Below are 16,088 nucleotides of genomic sequence, written 5' to 3'. Positions count from 1 at the left end.
GGTCAGTTAACAAATACTGATTCAAGAAAAATATATGACAGTCCCAGCCATTAGAAATGTTTGTTAAATATGGCAAAAATACAGATTTCTCAACTTTTTTACCTATTTTGTCATGTTCAGCGGTCAATTTTGCATAGCTATCCACACCTTTGAAAGTGGGAACATTGATTTTCAGATTCAGCATGTCATTTACCATAGAAATCAACAAAGTTCCCATAGTTCCCAGATGGGTGCCACGAAAATCATTTTCTAGCCACATTTTGAGGCTGCAGCTCACGGCCTAAAAGTGTTTATAGGGTTTGAGTTTTGATGTAAGGGCGTATATCCCTCCTCGATTGAGATGTTTCAAGTGCCAAAGGTATGGGCATATAGCGGCAGTATGTAAAGGGAAATTAAGATGCAGTAAGTGCGGAGGAGAACATAATTATGGGGACTGTGTGGAAGGGTCAATTCCAAAATGTTGCAATTGTGGTGGTAATCACAGTGCAGCGTATGGAGGCTGTGAGGTGTATAAACGAATGAGAGAAGTTCAGAGAATTAAAGTTGAGCAAGGAAAGTCCTATGCCGAGGCAGTTAAGCAAGTTCCTAAACCAGTTAATGTGGCAAAGAATGATAATGGCAGATCAAAAGGAGAGTGCACGACATGCAAAAAGATTCAAGAAGATTCACTGATTGTTAAGAAACTGGACTTTGTGGTTTTTATGGCTGATGTCATTAATAAAGCGGCTCAAACAAGTAGCAGAACAGACAGGATTAAAATCATAGTTAAGTCTGCCAGGAAGCTTTTGAACGTGCAAGGGTTGGAATGGACAAGTGTTGTGGATGCTCTTAATGAACAAGATGCTACTGTTGAGGAGTCCTCTCTCTATCAATCATGTTCAGGACCTTTAGTATCATATTAATGGTGTTGCATATCCTTCAATGGAATGCAAGGAGTTTGATTTCCAGTGGCCAGGAATTTAAGAAGTACATTGAGAACCTTGATGTAATGCCTGATATTATTTGCATTCAGGAATCCTGGCTGATACCTAGGCTGGACTTTGTTATTAAAGGGTTTATTTCAGTGAGAAGGGACAGGGACTCTGGTATGGGTGGTGTTGTTGTTACCTTCATTCAGAGGGGGGTACAGTTTAGGGAGGTAAGGAAAGGAGATGACATGGAATATATTATTGTTGAAGTTTGGTGTGATGTTGGTAAAGTTTTAATTGTTAACTTTTATAATCCTTTAGGCAGTTGGAAATGAGATCACTTGAAGAAATTTTTAAGGATATGTCTGGGAAAATAATTTGGTGTAGTGACTTTAATGCACATAGCATTTTATGGGGGGATAGGGATGATGGTAATGGTAATGTCTTGGAGGAGTTCATGGGTGAAGAAGGATTAGTTTGTATAAATGATGGGTCTGCCACTAGGATAGACATTTCCAGAGGGACAGAATCAGCAATAGATTTGACCATAGTTTCCAGGGACATGGCTGATAAGTGTGGGTGGGAGGTGCTTGATAGTAATACAATTGGGAGTGATCACTTCCCTATTAGGGTTCAGGTGGGGGTGGAGGTGCTAAAAGATGGGGTGACAAGAGGGGGCAGATGGATACTAGAAAAAGCTAATTGGGAGAAGTATACAGAGTTGAGTGATGAGTGGCTATCATTCGTGGATGATGATGTGGGTGTGTAAGAGATGTGTAAGGGAATTAGTGCAAGTATAGTGGATGCGGCAGGGGAGGCTATCCCAAAGACAGAAGCCAGGCCTTTGAGCAGGATTGTACCTTGGTGGTCAAAAGAATGTCAAGATGCAGTGAAGAATAGGAACAGGTTATTCAGGATATTAAAGAAATCTCATAACTTTCAGTCTTTGATTGAGTATAAGAGGGCGCAGGCTCTAGTGAGGAGGGCTGTGAAGAAGGCAAAAAAGGAGTATTGGAGGAGGTTTTGTGACTCCTTGGGGTGTACTACCCCCATAGAGAGAGTGTGGGGTACAATTAAGAAAATGAATGGCATTAACAGAAGCTATGACTACCCATTGATTATTGATGGAGAGAATGTTGCAGCTACTAGCAAAGATAAGGCAGAGGTTATAGCTAAAACATTAGCTAGAGTGCATAGCTCTGATAACCTAAGTCTGGTGGAAAGGAAGGGAAGAAACAATCTTAAAATACACTGAGAATGTGAGTGTTGGTCAGGAAGAAAGCAGTTTGAGTGCCCTGTTTACAAGATTAGAGTTAAACAATGTCCTGAGGAAAATAAGGAAGTCTGCTCCAGGGAAGGACTCTATCTGTTATGAAATGTTGAGTAGGCTCACTGATAGGGGAAAAGACAAGCTATTGCTGCTATTCAATAAAATATGGGTAGAGGGGGTGATTCCTAGGGAATGGAAAGAGTCTTTGATTGTACCAATCAGGAAACCTGGTAAAGATCCTCATAACCCAAGTAGTTACCGACCAATAGCTTTGACTTCCCAGGTGGGAAAAACCATGGAAAAGATGGTAAATGATAGGCTGACCTACTGGCTAGAGACTAAGGAACTTCTCCAAAGCTACCAGACTGGCTTTAGGAGAGGTAGAGGTACCATGGATCCAGTAGTGTGTCTAGAAGACTTCATAAGGAGAGCCCAAGTAAATAAAGAATCAGTAGTAGCAATATTTTTTGATATTGAAAAGGCTTATGACATGCTTTGGACAAAAGGTTTGTTAATCAAGCTGCAGCAATTAGGTGTTGGGGGTAGAATGCTCCAGTGGGTGGAGGCTTTCCTGACTGACAGACGGCTAAGGGTTAAAATAAATGGGGACGTAAGCTCCAGCTATGTAGCAGAAAATGGCACTCCTCAGGGAAGTATTGTTAGTCCATTACTGTTTAATATAATGATGGATCAAATATTTAAGAATGTACAGGAGCCTGATGGTGTAGCCTTGTTTGCTGATGATGGAGCCATGTGGAAGAAGGGGAGGAATTTGGGTTTCATTATAAATAAAATGCAGTGTGCAGTTAATGAAGTTCAGCAATGGGCGGTTCAGTGGGGATTTAGGATCTCAGTGGAGAAAACAAAAGTTATGATTTTCTCTAGGGGAAGTATTAGTCCTGAACTTAAAAGTTACCTGGCAGGCAGAGAGCTGGAAAGAGTCAGGTTTTTTAAGTACTTGGGGGTATGGTTTGATAGGAAGTTGACGTGGGCGTTCCACATCCAGAAAATGGTGGATAGGTGTAAAAAAAATTCTAAATGTAATGAGGTGCCTGTGTGGGGTTGAATGGGATGCATCTGGTGCAGCACTGAGATCAATCTATACTGGCCTCATGAGGTCAGTATTAGACTATGGGTGTATAGCCTATGGGTCGGCTTCCAAGTCATTGTTGCACAAACTAGATGTGATACACAACCAAGCTTTAAGAATCTGCTGTGGAGCAGCTAAAACATCACCAGTGGCAGCCATTCAAATTGAGGTTGGGGAAATGCCCTTATATTTAAGAAGACAGCAGCTTGCCCTGGTATACTGGGCTAACCTCAGGGGTCACAATGATGGCCACATTACTCAGCCAGTCCTGAGATATTGCCAAGAGCGACTGTATGATGGAGGGAAAAGCTTTGGGTGGACAGTCAGGGATTGGGTTATGAATATGGGATTAAGTGGCTTTAATATCTGCCCTACAGTATCATATTCTACAGTTCCCCCTTGGACCTTTGAGGAAGCTAAAGTAGACCTGGGGCTGCTTGAAGAAAGGCAGGAGTGTGAGGTGGACAAGTGGAGAGTTGATGGGTACAGTCATGAACATTACAGCAAGAGTATGTTCATGTATACAGATTAGTCCGGGAGCCAAAGGCCCAAATTTGGCTGAACCTGGCTTCGTCGGTTAAAGTTTTTTTTTTGCTGTTTGTTGTTGTCCAAGGTCTACTCATTAAGATAAGAGAGGGTGCCCGGTGATATCCCTTGGGCAATTCCGGATATTGGCCCTTTATTGTTGGATGTGCTGCAGTCATAGCCTAAATTCTGACATTTTGACATTCTTCACTTTATGTTCACCAAAGTCTATATATCATACTTATTTTTGTGTTTGTTAACATAATAGGATGAGTTTAAGGCCTGGGGGTGGGGTTCCAGCCATGGTTGGGGGTGTGGCCATGCAATTGGGGGCGGGGCTTATACCAAAAAGCCCTTTATTACTCTATTACTTTGGTTGTTAACGCGAGCCTTAAATTATTAGGCATACACTCCATTGTCATCATTTATCGTCAATTGGAAACATTAATGTGCCATTCCAGCAAGTCACTATTGAAGCCACTGACTTTGTCTCAGCGTGTTATGGCATTCGAGGCAGTAACAGCATGTCACACACAAGGTTGGTGGTATGGGGGAAAAAGAATGGAAAAGGTTATTTATCCTCACCAAACCTGGCTGCTCTTCCACCAACAACAGAGGCATTTCTTGAAAATGTGAAAAGAGCACATTTTCAAGCAATATTATGGAGAACTCTGGATAATCGTCCACTTGAACTAAATCCTGAGGAATTTGGATGGACTAAAGACACACAGAACAAAGCACTGATCCCAACAAGTGTACCTGGAAATATCAAACTGGCACCGGATTACATTTTGAAGATGATCAGATGTAGCTGCAAGAGTAAAAATCCCTGCAACTCTAAATGCAGTTGTTCTGTCAATAGTGTGTCTTGCACAATTTTTTGTGCTTGCTTTCAAGTAGGATGCTCCAGAGTAGAGATTTAGCACCACAGAATTTCAGAAAAAGGGTTTAGAGGGTTTTTTTTTTCATCTGAACTCTTAGTTCTTTCCTTAAATAGTTTTTGTGTTTTGTGTGTGTTTGCATACTGTATGTAATTATTTTACATAATTATTGCTCATTAGTGTGTGTGCGTGTGTATGTGTGTGCGTGTGCATGCATGCATGCACGTACATGCTTTATGTACTGTAGTTCTTGTATCAAAATTGTTAATTTTGCAAATTTATGAAAGGGTCAATTACACGTTTGACTAATTTGAATGACAGTAAAGCGTGAATACTGTACAGCCAATTTGGTTAATTGAAAATCAGTATCTTTTGCTATTCTTGTGTGTGTGTGCACATGCTGTATATGCCATTTTGCATGCTTGATATATTGCATACTGTAGTTTTACATAGTGGATCACTGGTGTGTGTGTATATGCATGCTGTATATAGTTCTATTGCATGCTGTATATAGTTCTTTTACATAGTGGATCACTGGTGTGAATGTATGCATGCTGTATATATTTCTATTTCATGCTGTATATACAGTAGTTCTTTTACATAGTGGATCACTGGTGTGAGTGTATGCATGCTGTATATAGTTCTATTGCATGCTGTAGTTCTTTTACATAGTGGATCACTGGTGTGAGTGTATACATGCTGTATATAGTTCTATTGCATAGTGGATCACTGGTGTGAATGTATGCATGCTGTATATATTTCTATTTCATGCTGTATATACAGTAGTTCTTTTACATAGTGGATCACTGGTGTGAGTGTATATGCATGCTGTACATAGTTCTATTGCATGCTGTATATAGTTCTTTTACATAGTGGATCACTGGTGTGAGTGTATACATGCTGTATATAGTTCGTTTACATAGTGGATCATTGGTGTGAGTGTATGCATGCTGTATATAGTTCTTTTACATAGTTATTGGTCATTAGTGTGTGTGTGTGTGTGTGTGTGTGCTGTATATAGTTCTTTTGCATGCTGTATAGTTCTTACATAGATATTGATCATTATTTTGTATTAACTGTAGAGTTTATGTAATACTTGTATAAAAATCGCTAATTTGGAAAAGTTATGAAAGGGTTAATTAATCCACATTTGATGTATTTGAATGACAAATATAGAGAAAAATGTGAATACCTATCAGATACAGCCAACTTGGTGCATTTAATATCAGTATTTACACTGATATTATTTTTTTTGTATTTTCTTCCATTATTTGGGCATATAGGGCATTAAAGGGTTAATGTATTAAATTGCCCAAGGGATATCAACGGGCACCCTCTTAAATCTTGAAGAGCTACCTCAAATCTATAAGATAAAGCAAAAAAAAACACCTTTAACCAAAAATTCCGGGTCCGACCCCATGGCTCCCGGACTATTAGACTGCTGCCTCCGCGACCCGGTCCCGGATAAAGCGGAAGAAGACGAGACGGGTAGCGTTCCCCACAAACTGTATAAATCCCCCCCATTTGAGTCACTGAGGGGGGGAATTCCCCCCCCCATTCTGAAAAATGAAATTCAGGCCCTGCCTTTCGTGTCCATCTTCGATGTTTTGATTTATAACCAACACCCCCGAGTTTCGAAGCTTCTTATTGGTTGACCGCAAATTACGTCTTCCAATAGCATCGGACCTTACATATAAAATGATCAATTTCCGAGTTGCGCTGATAATGTCGGCAATTCTCACTCATTAGTGAACAAGATTATAGCAAGGTTTGTTTAAAATAAATTATCCGACTTTACGTATGACAAAAACTTATCTAAAAAGTGAGATAACATATTAGAATATTCTGTTAGCTTTCTCAGTTAGGGATAAAAACACGATATAACCATTCTAAAGACGTATTTTCTACATAATATCAACCCTGACAGAACTTTGGAAGAACTCTCTGATGAACCAGGATATATCAACCAAGTGTACCTTGTTTTCAGAGCGTTTTGACGCACATGGTTCAAAGTTTTGACTGCAAGTGTTTCATTTGAGAAATTAATGGTGAATATCATTATATTTGGGTTATGAGATTAATTTATAAGAAACAACCATTGATTTTAACTCCCTGAGCTCCCTTCATCCTACAGTTGTGCTCATAAGTTTACATACCCTGGCAGAATTTTTGCTTTCTTGGCCTTTTTTCAGAGAATATGAATGATAGCACAAAAACTTTTTTCCCCACTCATGGTTAGTGGTTGGGTGAAGCCATTTATTGATAAACAACTGTGTTTTCTATTTTTAAATCATAATGACAACAAAAAACATCCAAATGACCCTGATCAAAAGTTTACATACCCCAGTTCTTAATACCGTGTATTGCCCCCTCTAACATCAATGACAGCCTGAAGTCTTTTGTGGTAGTTGTGGATGAGGCTCTTTATTTTCTCAGATGGTAAAGCTGCCCATTCTTCTTGGCAAAAAGCTTCCAGTTCCTGTAAATTCCTGGGCTGTCTTGCATGAACTGCACGCTTGAGATCTCCCCAGAGTGGCTCAATGATATTGAGGTCAGGAGACTGAGATGGCCACTCCAGAACCTTCACTTTGTTCTGCTGTAGCCAATGACAGGTCGACTTGGCCTTGTGTTTTGGATCGTTGTCATGTTGGAACGTCCAAGTACGTCCCATGCGCAGCTTCCGGGCTGATGAATGCAAATTTGCCTCCAGTATTTGCTGATAACATGCTGCATTCATCTTTCCTTCAACTTTGACCAAGTTTCCTGTTCCTTTGTAGCTCACACATCCCAAAACATCAGCGATCCAGCTCCGTGCTTTACAGTAGGAATGGTGTTCCTTTCATCATAGGCCTTGTTGACACCTCTCCAAATGTAATGTTTATGGTTGTGGCCAAAAAGTTCAATTTTGGTCTCATCACTCCAAATTACCTTGTTCCAGAAGTTTTGAGGCTCGTCTCTGTGCTGTTTGGCGTAAATTTGTGTTGGTCTACCTGACCGTGGTTTGGTTTTAACAGAGACCCTGATTTTCCATTTGTTAATCACAGTTTGAACACTGCTGACTGGCATTATCAATTCCGTGGATATCTTTTTGTATCCCTTTCCTGTTTTATACAGTTCAATTATCTTTTCCTGTAGATCCGTTGACAATTCTTTTGCTTTCCCCATGACTCAGAATCCAGAACCGTCAGTGGCTGGATGAAAGATGCAAGAGTCTGTCTGGATCCCAGAAACTCACTCAGCTTTTATGCACACACACTGATTACAAGCAAACAGATCACAGGTGAGGACGTTACCTTTAGTAGCCATTCAAACCCATTTGTGTCAACTTCTGTGCATGTTATCAGGCCAAAATCGCCAGGGTATGTGAACTTTTGAGCAGGGTCATTTGGGTAGTTTCTGTTGTCGTTAAGATTTAAAAAGAGAAAACACAGTCGTTTGACAATAAATGGTTTCACCCAACCACTAAGCATGAGTGGAAAAGATGTTTTTGTGTTATCATTCATAGTCTCTGAAAAATGGTCAAAGAATCATAGATTCTGCCAGGGTATGTAAACTTATGAGCACAACTGTACCCATAAAGACACCCCCTCCCCCTAAACACACACACACACACACACACACACACACATGGATCCCAATTATACACACACATACCCACACAGGCCAGTCAGCATACTACAGAGGGTGACTAAGGGCTAAAAGGTGCATAGATACTAAAGAATGCAAAGCACATCACACCAGATGTTAGATATAATTATAATGAAAAATATGGACTCCGTAAACCAGATTAAGTGGGTTAAATTAAACACACAATTTCATTACATATATACAGTCGATGAAATGATCAAAATAAGAGGATTCAAGAATAAATAAGCATGCTATGAACATAAATCAAGAACATGGAAAGACAAAGGCAGGAAACAAGCTTGCAAACACTATTGAAACACCAACAAACTACAATAACAATTCATTTTTCAATATTATGTCAGTGCAAGAAACATTTAGAAGTATAACATATCTTGCTAAAAAGAAAATTGTTCTTTTAGCATTTCTTGCTAAGCGAAATTGCAAATTGCTAAAGAAAAATGAGTCTTTAGCACTTTTCGCTAAAACATTTTGGGTCCTAGAGTGAGCACAGCAGTGGTCTGTGGGGGCGCATGCGCGCCGGGTTAGGGTGAGGTTGACGGGGGGGGGGGGGGGGGGGGGGGTACTCATGAAATTGTAAAATTGTACTCATTAAATTTTTTCAAGGTTGGCAGATATGCAGTTATATCACAAATATGGATGTGACACCAAAATGGGTCAGTACTAAATATACAGTGTACTTCATAGGGTGCATTTAAATAAAAAATAGGGTGATAAACCCCAAATGACCCCCTATTGGATATATATTGCACTATCTAGGGAGTAGAAGTCATTATTTCATAAACTATGTAGTGTACTTATGGCCCTTTTCCACTACCCTTTTTCAGCTCACTTCAGCTTGCTTCAGCTCACTTCGGCCCGACACGGCTCGTGTTTCGACTACCAAAAACCAGCACGACTCAGCTCGTTTCAGCCCTGCTTAGCCCCTAAAACTCGCACCGTTTTGGGGTAGGGCTGAAGCGAGCCAAACCGTGCTGACTGAGGCTGGGGGCGTGAGCAGACACTCCCCTGTGCACTGATTGGTGAGGAGGAGTGTCCTCACATGCCCACACACGCCCCGCGAGCGCGCTGGGATCTGTAAACACCGCAAACCCGGAAGAAGAAGAATTACGAATTACGAGAATTTCTGAAGCCTTATGCGCCTCGCCTCATCTATACGCTCTTGCCAGTATCTGTTGGCGTTGTCAAGCCACAGCACCAAGACCAGCAACACTAACGACTCCATGTCCTCCATGTTTATTGTTTACTATTCGGGTCGTGAGACTACTGCTTAAAAGCTCACTGAATCAGTGACATACAGAGCATCGTGGACGAGTTCGCGGAGCGCAAGGCTCGCCGTATGCCCTTCAAATAATGCGCGCAGTAGGCTATTGATGTTTTATTATGAGCCATGTACAGTATGTCGCCTAATGTTTTTTTGTTTCTGAGTTACATGCTCGTTTGAAGGACTTAATGTACAAAATAACATAGTTGCACCCCGTAGTGTTGAAATTGGTAAACACAGTGCATTCAGTGAGGTTTGCACCGCCCTCCTTTTATTTCTGACTCTTCCTGTCACCGTTGCAACCTCTGAGCGCTCATTCGTATGCCCTTCAAATAATGTGCGCAGTATAGGCTATTGATGTTTTATTATGAGCCATGTACAGTATCCTAATGTTTTTTGTTTCTGAGTTACATGTTCGTTTGAAGGACTTGATGTACTAAATAACATAGTTGCACCCGGTAGTGTTGAAATTGGTAAACACCGCAGTTGCGGACATTTTGTAGCCTAAAATGATGTTATGATAAGCTTTAATAAAGGGTCCGGTCATTTGCCCCGCCCCCGGCCCGGCTCTGACTTGTTCCGCCACTGTCACTGATGTCACTGTTTGCGCTGCTTAACGACATCACATGACGTCCACCCACTTTCGCTAACTCCACCCAATGTGTCCACCCACTTCCAGCCAGCACGGTTCAGCGCGGTTGTAGTCGAAATGCAACTCCAACAGCCCCGCTCAGCTCGACTCAGCTCGACTCGGCACGGCACGGCTCAGCCGCGTTTGTAGTGGAAAAGCGGCATTACATAGCGAATAAGCATGTGACTCCCAAATGGCTCTGTATTGGATGCTCAGTGCACTATATAGGGTGTAGAAGTTATTGCATACACCTTCACTTATATTGGGAATATAGAGCTGAACCCCAAAGAGCTCCCCAGTGGATATACGGTATCGGGAACAAAATAGGGAATGGACATCATAATCCAATCCATATTCCAATCCATTTCATACCTTATGAACGTGCACTTGTATAGAAAGTAAGGAGCTGAACACAAATGGCAGCTTGTTGGACATATAGTGCACTACACAGCAGTGTTTCCCACAGAAATTTTGGAGGGGACAGCCCATGGGGGGGGGGGGGGGGGGGCGTGGCGTGCGTGGCGCACGTGTCCAGCTGAATTGCAGGGGTGCGCGGGTGGTTGTTTAGCGCGTGGCGCGCGTGTCCGGTTGAATTGCAGGGGTGCGCGGGGGTTGTTTAGCCTACTAATACTACTAAACTAAGACTAACAAAGAACAAATTCGTTGGTATTGGTTATGCACCTTGTATTTTATTTTAGCATGTTGCTACAGAGGGCAGTCCTACAAGAAGAACATATTACAGATAGCAACCAAACCAAACCAAAAATCCTACAATACTTCACACCCTGAACTCCTACAAAAAGTCCTACAAAACAAGGACTTCTAGCTCTGCTGTATGTCAAAAGTGACCCTGACAAATGCCTGCCCTGTTTACAAAGACCACACCCTGCACTTGTGCATTTGATTTTTCTTGGCTTTGAGAAAAAGAGTTTGAGTGCCCTTTCATAATTTATGTCTTCTGCAGGGATGTGATTTTTCCGCGAATTCGCGGAATTCCGCTTTTTTCACCTCAAAATTTAAAAAAAAATTTTTTTCCGATTTTTCGCTCAAAAATCCACATTCATATCCTATTTGTTCTGACTTTCAGTAATTCCGTCATTGAGATGAAACGAGGTACGTGATTGGCCCATCGCTCTGTAACAACCAATGAGCGTGCTTGTTAGATAGCTGTACGTAAGCTCGCTTCAAACAAAGAGTTGAAAGATGCACCTGATCATCAGTTTGGTGTGTGTTTTTAAAGTAAATAAACATGGGGAAGAAGAAAAAACAACCCAGCTCATTTCTTTCCCCATAATAAGCCTGTGAGTGGTGATGGTGTCACTGCACGTGCGACGGAGTGACGAAGGTTGCCGTGGCAATGGGGCCTCGCACCATCTGTTGCTTCCTGGATGCGCATGCGCACGCTATGAAAGCTGTGGCGAAAAGGTTGGCATCGGAGGCTAAACCTTCTGAGGAGAAAAGAAGGGGCGGTTTTTATTTCAGTTTGTTTTAGTTACGTCCGAAGAAACAGCAGTTTAAATCACGGCTCTAGTTTACAAATCAAAATGGTTACTCAGTGAAAACAAAGCAAAAGCTAGAGAGAGGGGGAGCGGTGTAGAGCGAGGGGGAGCGGTGTAGAGAGAGGGGGGGAGCGGTGTAGAGAGAGGGGGGGAGCGGTGTAGAGAGAGGGGGGGAGCGGTGTAGAGAGAGGGGGGAGCGGTGTAGAGAGAGGGGGAGCGGTGTAGAGAGAGGGGGGAGTGGTGTAGAGAGAGGGGGAGTGGTGTAGAGAGAGGGGGAGTGGTGTAGAGAGAGGGGGGAGTGGTGTAGAGAGAGGGGGAGTGGTGTAGAGAGAGGGGGAGTGGTGTAGAGAGAGGGGGGAGTGGTGTAGAGAGAGGGGGGAGTGGTGTAGAGAGAGGGGGGAGTGGTGTAGAGCGAGGGAGAGTGGTGTAGAGCGAGCGGGAGTGGTGTAGAGCGAGGGGGAGTGGTGTAGAGAGAGGGGGAGTGGTGTAGAGAGAGGGGGGAGTGGTGTAGAGAGAGAGGGGGAGTGGTGTAGAGAGAGGGGGAGTGGTGTAGAGAGAGGGGGGGAGTGGTGTAGAGAGAGGGGGAGTGGTGTAGAGAGAGGGGGAGTGGTGTAGAGAGAGGGGGGAGTGGTGTAGAGCGAGGGAGAGTGGTGTAGAGCGAGCGGGAGTGGTGTAGAGCGAGGGGGAGTGGTGTAGAGAGAGGGGGAGCGGTGTAGAGAGAGGGGGAGCGGTGTAGAGAGAGGGGGAGCGGTGTAGAGAGAGGGGGGGAGTGGTGTAGAGAGAGGGGGAGTGGTGTAGAGAGAGGGGGAGTGGTGTAGAGAGAGGGGGGGAGTGGTGTAGAGAGAGGGGGGAGTGGTGTAGAGAGAGGGGGGGAGCGGTGTAGAGAGAGGGGGGAGCGGTGTAGAGAGAGGGGGGAGCGGTGTAGAGAGAGGGGGAGTGGTGTAGAGAGAGGGGGGAGTGGTGTAGAGAGAGGGGGGAGTGGTGTAGAGAGAGAGGGGGAGTGGTGTAGAGAGAGGGGGAGTGGTGTAGAGAGAGGGGGGAGTGGTGTAGAGAGAGGGGGAGTGGTGTAGAGAGAGGGGGGGAGTGGTGTAGAGAGAGGGGGGAGTGGTGTAGAGAGAGGGGGGAGCGGTGTAGAGAGAGGGGGGAGCGGTGTAGAGAGAGGGGGGGAGCGGTGTAGAGAGAGGGGGAGTGGTGTAGAGAGAGGGGGAGTGGTGTAGAGAGAGGGGGGAGTGGTGTAGAGAGAGAGGGGGAGTGGTGTAGAGAGAGGGGGAGTGGTGTAGAGAGAGGGGGGAGTGGTGTAGAGAGAGGGGGAGTGGTGTAGAGAGAGGGGGAGTGGTGTAGAGAGAGGGGGGAGTGGTGTAGAGCGAGGGAGAGTGGTGTAGAGCGAGCGGGAGTGGTGTAGAGCGAGGGGGAGTGGTGTAGAGAGAGGGGGAGCGGTGTAGAGAGAGGGGGAGCGGTGTAGAGAGAGGGGGAGCGGTGTAGAGAGAGGGGGGAGTGGTGTAGAGAGAGGGGGAGTGGTGTAGAGAGAGGGGGAGTGGTGTAGAGAGAGGGGGGAGTGGTGTAGAGAGAGGGGGGAGTGGTGTAGAGAGAGGGGGGAGCGGTGTAGAGAGAGGGGGGAGCGGTGTAGAGAGAGGGGGGAGCGGTGTAGAGAGAGGGGGAGTGGTGTAGAGAGAGGGGGGAGTGGTGTAGAGAGAGGGGGGAGTGGTGTAGAGAGAGAGGGGGAGTGGTGTAGAGAGAGGGGGAGTGGTGTAGAGAGAGGGGGGAGTGGTGTAGAGAGAGGGGGAGTGGTGTAGAGAGAGGGGGGGAGTGGTGTAGAGAGAGGGGGGAGTGGTGTAGAGAGAGGGGGGGAGCGGTGTAGAGAGAGGGGGGAGCGGTGTAGAGAGAGGGGGGAGCGGTGTAGAGAGAGGGGGGAGTGGTGTAGAGAGAGGGGGGAGTGGTGTAGAGAGAGGGGGGAGTGGTGTAGAGAGAGAGGGGGAGTGGTGTAGAGAGAGGGGGAGTGGTGTAGAGAGAGGGGGGAGTGGTGTAGAGAGAGGGGGAGTGGTGTAGAGAGAGGGGGAGTGGTGTAGAGAGAGGGGGGAGTGGTGTAGAGCGAGGGAGAGTGGTGTAGAGCGAGCGGGAGTGGTGTAGAGCGAGGGGGAGTGGTGTAGAGAGAGGGGGAGCGGTGTAGAGAGAGGGGGAGCGGTGTAGAGAGAGGGGGAGCGGTGTAGAGAGAGGGGGAGCGGTGTAGAGAGAGGGGGGGAGCGGTGTAGAGAGAGGGGGGAGTGGTGTAGAGAGAGGGGGAGTGGTGTAGAGAGAGGGGGAGTGGTGTAGAGAGAGGGGGGAGTGGTGTAGAGAGAGGGGGGAGTGGTGTAGAGAGAGGGGAGTGGTGTAGAGAGAGGGGGAGTGGTGTAGAGAGAGGGGGAGTGGTGTAGAGCGAGGGAGAGTGGTGTAGAGCGAGCGGGAGTGGTGTAGAGCGAGGGGGAGTGGTGTAGAGAGAGGGGGGAGTGGTGTAGAGAGAGGGGGAGTGGTGTAGAGAGAGGGGGGAGTGGTGTAGAGAGAGGGGGAGTGGTGTAGAGCGAGCGGGAGTGGTGTAGAGCGAGGGGGAGTGGTGTAGAGAGAGGGGGGGAGTGGTGTAGAGAGAGAGGGGGAGTGGTGTAGAGAGAGGGGGAGTGGTGTAGAGAGAGGGGGAGTGGTGTAGAGAGAGGGGGAGTGGTGTAGAGAGAGGGGGAGTGGTGTAGAGAGAGGGGGAGTGGTGTAGAGAGAGGGGGAGTGGTGTAGAGAGAGGGGGAGTGGTGTAGAGCGAGGGAGAGTGGTGTAGAGAGAGGGGGAGTGGTGTAGAGCGAGGGAGAGTGGTGTAGAGCGAGCGGGAGTGGTGTAGAGCGAGGGGAGTGGTGTAGAGAGAGGGGGGAGTGGTGTAGAGAGAGAGGGGGAGTGGTGTAGAGAGAGGGGGAGTGGTGTAGAGAGAGGGGGAGTGGTGTAGAGAGAGGGGGAGTGGTGTAGAGAGAGGGGGAGTGGTGTAGAGAGAGGGGGAGTGGTGTAGAGCGAGGGAGAGTGGTGTAGAGCGAGGGAGAGTGGTGTAGAGAGAGGGGGAGTGGTGTAGAGAGAGGGGGAGTGGTGTAGAGAGAGGGGGGAGTGGTGTAGAGAGAGGGGGAGTGGTGTAGAGAGAGGGGGAGTGGTGTAGAGCGAGGGAGAGTGGTGTAGAGCGAGCGGAGTGGTGTAGAGCGAGGGGGAGTGGTGTAGAGAGAGGGGAGAGTGGTGTAGAGAGAGGGGGGAGTGGTGTAGAGCGAGGGAGAGTGGTGTAGAGCGAGCGAGAGTGGTGTAGAGCGAGGGAGAGTGGTGTAGAGCGAGCGGGAGTGTGTAGAGCGAGGGGGAGTGGTGTAGAGAGAGGGGGGAGTGGTGTAGAGAGAGGGGGGAGTGGTGTAGAGAGAGGGGGAGTGGTGTAGAGAGAGGGGAGTGGTGTAGAGAGAGGGGGAGTGGTGTAGAGAGAGGGGGAGTGGTGTAGAGAGAGGGGGGAGTGGTGTAGAGAGAGGGGGAGTGGTGTAGAGAGAGGGGGGAGTGGTGTAGAGAGAGGGGGAGTGGTGTAGAGAGAGGGGGAGTGGTGTAGAGAGAGGGGGAGTGGTGTAGAGAGAGGGGGAGTGGTGTAGAGAGAGGGGGAGTGGTGTAGAGAGAGGGGGGAGTGGTGTAGAGAGAGGGGGAGTGGTGTAGAGAGAGGGGGGAGTGGTGTAGAGCGAGGGAGAGTGGTGTAGAGCGAGCGGGAGTGGTGTAGAGCGAGGGGGAGTGGTGTAGAGAGAGGGGGGAGTGGTGTAGAGAGAGAGGGGGAGTGGTGTAGAGAGAGGGGGGAGTGGTGTAGAGAGAGGGGGAGTGTGTAGAGAGAGGGGAGTGGTGTAGAGAGAGGGGGAGTGGTGTAGAGAGAGGGGGAGTGGTGTAGAGAGAGGGGGAGTGGTGTAGAGAGAGGGGGAGTGGTGTAGAGAGAGGGGAGTGGTGTAGAGAGAGGGGGAGTGGTGTAGAGAGAGGGGGAGTGGTGTAGAGCGAGGGAGAGTGGTGTAGAGCGAGCGGGAGTGGTGTAGAGCGAGGGGGAGTGGTGTAGAGAGAGGGGGGAGTGGTGTAGAGAGAGGGGGAGTGGTGTAGAGAGAGGGGGAGTGGTGTAGAGAGGGGAGTGGTGTAGAGAGGGGGAGTGGTGTAGAGAGAGGGGGAGTGGTGTAGAGAGAGGGGGAGTGGTGTAGAGAGAGGGGGAGTGGTGTAGAGAGAGGGGGGAGTGGTGTAGAGAGAGGGGGAGTGGTGTAGAGAGAGGGGGGAGTGGTGTAGAGAGAGGGGGGAGTGGTGTAGAGCGAGGGAGAGTGGTGTAGAGCGAGCGGGGAGTGGTGTAGAGCGAGGGGGAGTGGTGTAGAGAGAGGGG

The sequence above is a fragment of the Neoarius graeffei genome, chromosome 22, assembly GCF_027579695.1.
Source record: "Neoarius graeffei isolate fNeoGra1 chromosome 22, fNeoGra1.pri, whole genome shotgun sequence".
Lineage (NCBI taxonomy): Eukaryota > Metazoa > Chordata > Actinopteri > Siluriformes > Ariidae > Neoarius > Neoarius graeffei.
Note: the sequence above shows the minus strand (reverse complement) of the source record.